The sequence below is a fragment of the Taurulus bubalis genome (assembly GCF_910589615.1).
Source record: "Taurulus bubalis genome assembly, chromosome: 2".
Taxonomy (NCBI): domain Eukaryota; kingdom Metazoa; phylum Chordata; class Actinopteri; order Perciformes; family Cottidae; genus Taurulus; species Taurulus bubalis.
Genome location: NC_136590.1, coordinates 15926770 through 15932769, shown reverse-complemented (window position 1 = coordinate 15932769; position 6000 = coordinate 15926770).

The window sequence follows — 6000 nt, the reverse complement described above, 5'->3', positions numbered from 1 at the left end:
CTGAAGAGCCAGATATTTCCTGTAGGAGTTGGTGGAGACCAAAACAGAGCTGCAAAGAGAGTGATTACCAAAGGGATTTTGTTACCTAAACCTAAACCCCACGCAGAGCTCAAACAAACCTTGATCTCCGGTGTCCTTCACTTTGCACAACCACCATCTCCCCTGACTACCTGCCGATACCTTTCCTGTGGTATAATACCTTTCCTCATCCCAAAAGATTTACGAAATTTGTTATTAATGTAATTTAAAAGAGACGGGATAGCCATCATACATATTCACACAGCCTTGGTCTTTTTATCCACTGGAAGATTACCAAGGACACAGTACAAAAGAGAAAATGAAAAGCAATTCTCATTAAAGATTTAAGACTGCAAATGGACATTTTCTGATTATCGTAAAAAAGAAAAGGTCATGTAACCACTCCTTGAGTTTAAATATAGCCGTAAATGACGTTATACTCTCTTCATTAAGGTTTTACTACGTATTTTATGGGTCTTTGTCTTGTAATGTAAGTCAGTAAACCCCACTGTGGTCAATTACGTCTGTCACTAAAGAATGAATGGCTGTTGGATAGATAGTGTGAGGAGAATTCAATCAAACAGAGTAAAGAGACATGGAAAGAGAGACAGAGTGCAGCTTGACAGACAGGATAAGTGACAAAGAGAGCAGCTCAGCTGACCCTCATAGGAAACCGCTTTGTGTCAGCTGCATGGTGACAGGAAGGGCACCGCCACAATAAGAGTCTACTCAAGTACGGCCTCGCCTGGAGACATGAATAGACTCCTCAGCAGCCATCCCTGCCTCCCACCATCCCTCCTTGCTGCCGTCCCTCGACGCAGCCAGCAAACTCATGCTGAGAGCGCCAATACAACAGCTTCCTGTGTTGGCTGGCCTTGTATGAAAACATAATGGTAATTGCCTACAGATGCCACATTAGGCAAGAAAGTGAGTGGGGGAGAGAATTGGATCTGAAAAGAATATTGAGAGGGAAAAATGGAGATCATAATTGTGGTTTCAAAGCAACAGAAGAGTCATTCAGGATCTTCATGGAGGAGTCTGGAGTCCCTCAGGAGAACTCTGGCCGGGGGACAGCGTTGTCATCAAGCGGACATTAAAGTTTGGAGACCAGTATATGCCACATAATGGGCAGATTAAAATTCCTTTTTGCCAGCTTGCTATTCATCCAGGCCTTTTGTGACCAGTTCAAGAAAAAGACAAAGGGCTCCCATTCAAGAAGTTCTGATGACAAATTTCCAAATTGATTAATTCCTTAAAGTCGACAAATATCATGAAAACCAACAATGGTTCTTTTGGATTTTCCTACCTTTAACTGGCATATAACTCCCCCCGGACACCGTAGTTTTAAACTGAAACGGGAGTGAAAAGGACATTTGTTGCTGGGGACTATTTTCAGATGCAGATTCATTTGTATTTATGGCTTGAGTGAAGGATAATTCATGTGGGAACACAAAAACTACATTACATGTCACGCTGTGCAATAATGTGGTTCATTGGAGTCAGGCTTCAACTAGTCATATAATACTGGTGGGAATGATTCATTGATGATTTTGGTCTTTTCATTATTGCTTTGATAAATATATTGTGTAATATGTTGCGGGACATGCAAGTAAAATGGTATAATTCTTAAAAACTGTGATTTCCAACCAGTAGTACTTGTATTGTATCCTAGGTGACACTTTTGCAGTTGCAAGGGTCGACATGGAAAGATCAACTTCACCATGACTAGAGCAATTTATTTATTAGCATTTGAGAGTTCATGAGCAATAAGTAGTTAGCAAGCAAGCAGATATTATCAGTTGGCTTAAAGTAATGGATGAATGGTTGAAAGATCCACTCCAAGTCGTAGTAGTACGAATGCAACCTTAACCAAACCGATCTAAACATTGACTACTCAAAAATTGTAAGAACAGCAAGCAAGGAGAAGCAAATACCAACTGCCAAAGCAGGTGCTTATGTGTGTTAAACCATCTCTGCTCACCAATTTCCTGGGGAAAATATCGGTCTTTTAAAAAGAATTACCTGCTTCCGGTCCCATCTGAAACGGGACTGTGGTGGCTCCGCTCGGCTGTGTAGCCATTAGTTGTGACAGTAAAATATCTCCAGGACCAGCTGACTTATTCAGAAGCAGGTTCTCCCCGTGAACATCAACTCTGCAAAGATTTTCCTGACGTTTTCTTCAAACCTCCTCATGAAACCCGGCTGATGAAAACCTAGTTTGATTTATAAGATTTATAGATTTATAAGGTAAAAAGTAACTGAATGACAGTCAAATCTGTTCGTTATTCATAACCCCCATCATACCCAGATTTAATGATCCACTGATGAACTCTCAGTGACCCGCCTATGCACACTTCCAGTTGCTGATCCTTCAGTCTGTTGAAACCTCGACAATCTGCTTAATGTACAGTCCTATTTCTGTCTCTATCTCAAAGCTGGATAAGGAAAATGAAACCAGCCAACGGCTTTCAACACAGAGGACAAATTAAAACACTACCGGCTGTTGAAAGGGGGATTATGACTGCAAATGTATAGTCCCGTCAATGAGAGGAACAACAATCAGTACCGAGTGTGATTCCTAATATTCATTGATACATTGTTTGTTCGTTTTTTTGCATTTAAATTTCTTCTGTAATGTTAAAATAGGATGCAAGTACGAACTTGCTTTGTGTCCTTTTCTATCATGTGTGACTGACACATGAGAGAGAGAGACACACGTGTATCTGCCACACTGATAAGGCCACCCTAGTTTTGAATCAGCCCGACAATGTGAGAGAAAATGAGAAAAGAGTGAGTGAGAGAGAGAAAAAAGAGAGTTGAAGAATGCTGACCTGTGATCACTCAGAAAGACGTTGATTGCGATATCAATGCCAGAGACAGAATCCCAATTTAAAAAAAGGTGATTCTTACCAGCATAGATCGTCCACGACAGCTGATAACAAAGAAACCTACTGCCTTTCCTTCACACTGGTGACTCTCTCTGCAGCCATCTGAAGGCGGCAGGTATCTGCTCCATCTGCGCTCTCTAACAGCAGCGCTGATGTCACTCTGACAGTGATACATGTTGTGCAACCGGCACCAGATGGTTGCACGATAACCACAGACACCTCCGTGCTTATGTGCAAATCTGATCCATGATTCTGCGTTGTTTGTGATGGAGTGGACTGTAAATCAACAAGCCTGTTGGAACCCGATACATCGGAAAACAGTTCACACAGTCCCACTCGTTAATTAAAACTTCCCTCTCTCTCTCTTAGGACTGTCCATAACTGTGCCGTCTGCAGGTCTGGCCAGATTACACCTGGAGCTACGCTGGCTAACATGTTAAAATTGAGAATGTTTAGGTATAATGTTTATCTACTAATTAGCTCTAAAGTACAAAGTACAGCTGATGCTGATGGGAAAGTCACTGGTTTTGCAGGTATTGGGTCATAAACCAAAGTATTGGACAAAATCTATTTGACCTGATGATCGCGCTGAAGGCAAAGCGAAGGGCTCACCAAAGTTATTTCACCACAAGGGGATTGTGAGTGTCTGAACAAAATGTAAAAGCAATTCTTCCAATAGATGATGAGATATTTCAGTTCATCACAAAGTGGTGGACCTACCGGCCACTCTTAAAGTATCGGTGCTAGAGAGATTACAAACCATTCAAATTATGTTCACTTGGACCTGCAGAAGTTGTGATGGCATTTTTCGCTATTTTCCGACATCTGACAACATGACATCATTATAACTGATTATAACACACTCCAAGAAACGTAAATAGTTATCCAAAAGCGTCAGTTCTGTCAACAACCTGTATAAGCATCAGTTTAAAGATGAAACTTGCACAACATGGCGGTTTAATACAATCCTCTCCATGCTGTTGTCTCCTGCTTTCGTTGCAATCACTTGTCAAAATTCTATTCACATTTTTCTACAGCATCCCGATATGTAAGAACTACTTGTGCAGTGACAAGCATTGTCTTAAAACACAAGCAAGGAAGACAAACAGCACGGCTTGCAGACACTGGAGAAGATCCACTCGTGGAAAAACCAACCACCTATCCACCCAGCAGCAGAGGGCTCCCCGTAAACATGAAGGTGCATTTGTCAGAGCAGCGGCCCAGAAGTAAACCGGCTATTGTCACTGCTGCTTTTTCTATCCAGCCTGTTGTAACACGCTTAACACGGCAGGCTCAGTGTGCCAGAGGGGAGAGAGACTGAGACGTCAAGAAAACACACCTGCAAAATGTCACTGTGCTCACAGATACTACCGTGTTCACTCTTAACATCTTGCAGGATGCAGTCAGCTTCCTGTTTAGAGCTGTGTGTGTGTGTGTGTGTGTGTGTGTGTGTGTGTGTGTGTGTGTGTGTGTGTGTGTGTGTGTGTGTGTGTGTGTGTGTGTGTGTGTGTCGACCTCAGACCATGTGAAGCACTTTCACTTGCAATTTTGCGTGTCATCAGGACATTTTTATTGCAAAGTAGTTTACAGTTAAAACGATCAAAATTAGTTTTAGGTTCACTCAGGGGAGATTAAAGGACCATTTCTACTTTTCCTGTGATCTGAGTTTTTACTCTTCTTTAAAAAGTATTTTCTAAATCTTTAATGTTCCTTTTTGATTTTGAATTTTTCCTGAAGAAATACCAAAATATTTCTAGTTACAGATCTCAAAATCAAATGAGAGGATTGACTGCTTTTATCAGTTTGTTCATGTGACAAACTGAATATCTCTAAGGTTTTGGACACACGCATTTTTTACTTAAATACATAAAAAAATATTGATTGATCAAGAAGATCAGCAGCAGGTTAATCGATTATACAAATGTTAGTCAGTTACAGCATTAATTGTCACACCTTTTATACGCATGCTCCAAAATCCCTCACTTTCACCCCCATTTAGTTCCTACAAGCATACTCAAAAACACCTTTGAAATACACCTGCAGTCTGGTTCACAGTAAAAATAAAACACCATGACCTGGACCCCTAACGGCTATAAATGTATTATTACGTTTAGATATGAAAAGTATTGAATTATGTTAATAATCTAACTTATTGTACCCTGAAATGACAAAAGGCCCTTAAAGCCCTTAAAAAATATGCAATTCAGCTGTTTTCACAAAAATCTTGTGTCAACCACTGACCTTATTTCAGCTATCTAACCAAAACCCATTAAAAAAGAACCTCGACATCAAGAAGAAGGAACCAGAAGTACCAAATACTTACTCACTTTCTGGTTTGAGAACTCATTCCTGCAGAACTTTACATCCAGGATGCAGCAGCCAATGTGAGCTGCAGTCAGTGAGCTCCGCTGCTGATGACATGCTGGGCTGAAGAGCTCTGAAGCTCCGCCTCCCGCTGCTGCTGCACAGAGGGTGCTCATTTAATCAAATGTCGTGCAATTCAATTTGCACCAAATTCAACACACAAAAGAAAAGGCTCTCCATGGGGTTCCCCAATGCAAAACACCCAGCATGTGTAAGATCAGGTGGACAGTTCTCGAGATATGCCAAGAACAGACAGATGTGGATTCCTTGCTTTATAGTGAGATGTAAATTCAGGTTCATAAAAGCATTAATTTCACCAGCTAATGTTCTCTGTAGGTACACAAGTCTCGTATTCAGTTAGATCCTATAAGTATATAAGACTATATGCTTCCACCAGCTACAGTTTGGTGTGACATGAAACAGAAAGGAAAGCTGGAATTTGTCAAAATACTTCTCCTTTGCTGGAAGTAACTTGTATTCATTTTGGAGCAAGACATGTATCATAATAACATAAACCCCCTGGAAAATAATATCCAGTCAATAAAAAAGAGTCGAGGAATGCTGGTCATGTGTCTGGAAAGTCCTTACAGAGTCTCAACACTGAGTGCAGCAGCATGTCACAGGTTCAAACCCTAGCCACTAGTCCTGTTTACCTCAGGACCTGTACTCTTCCAGGTATGTGTCACACACACACACACACACACACACACACACACACACACACACACAC